Source organism: Crocuta crocuta, unplaced genomic scaffold (assembly GCF_008692635.1).
Source record: "Crocuta crocuta isolate KB4526 unplaced genomic scaffold, BGI_CrCroc_1.0 scaffold1265, whole genome shotgun sequence".
Lineage (NCBI taxonomy): Eukaryota > Metazoa > Chordata > Mammalia > Carnivora > Hyaenidae > Crocuta > Crocuta crocuta.
This window is the reverse complement of record NW_027528900.1, coordinates 18,719-19,768: the sequence shown is the minus strand read 5'-3', so window position 1 is coordinate 19,768 and position 1,050 is coordinate 18,719.

The window sequence follows — 1,050 nt, the reverse complement described above, 5'->3', positions numbered from 1 at the left end:
CCACACTAGAGAAAACCAGACCTCAATTCTAGACAGAATAGATAACTCCTCAGTATGATTTTAATGCAGTTGAACAGGGTGCAAGCTTCTGTGGTTCTGGCAATCCCCCAGGGATTTCTGAACTTTGCTATAAAATAGATAACTTTAAAACAGCTTTTTTCAAAGTGTGTCTTAAATTATACCAGTCTATAGAGAGCTATACCTAAGAAAGAGAAGTGTTTTGTATCCAAATGAGTTTAAGAAATACTTGGCTAACTATATTTTGAGAAATAGCTTTATTGACAAAATTATAGCTTTTCATAAGCTAATATACACTATGACCTTTTAAATGGGTCATGTGATGTGTTGAGTTTTTCAAGTTTTGTTGGTGATGCAATATATTTTCTGTGGAATAGCTCCAGTAACTTGTATTCTTCAGATTATTTTCTTCTTTATGCTTTTTTTCCTCCATATGCTCTAAACTAAACTCATAAAGCAAGTGGGAATTCATACCTAATTTATAATTCTATCAGTATCATGAAAACATACCAAAGACCATTTGATCAAGCCACATCACTGTGCAGTGATACTTGAAGTGAGGTCCCTGAACCAGAAGCATGAGCTTCACCTGGAAAATTTTTAGAAATGCAAATTATTGGGCCCCACCCCGCATCTACTGAGTCAGAAACTAGAAGGGTGGTGCCCAACAGTCTGTTGAACAAGTTTTCCTGGTGATTCTGATGCACACTACAATTTGTAAGTCCCTGACTTATACCAGTGTGTCTAGGGCAGGCTTGGATAAAAGAGGAAGATGGCAGAGCCAGAGAGATGAAACTTTCAGTGTATTGGGTAAGAACTACTAAGTAGCTCAGGTGATTAAAAGTCCTTAAGAAAGTAGAGGTGAGCTACAACCCTTGGTAAGAGTCAAACCGTTCTATTTATATGGAAAAGTTAGAGTGAGAATGAACTATGGTGTAGTACATTAGTTATAGCTATCTAAGGAATCTGATATTAAACAAAATATTTTTATTTTATAAAAAAAATATGGGAAAATACCAAAAGACTATATAG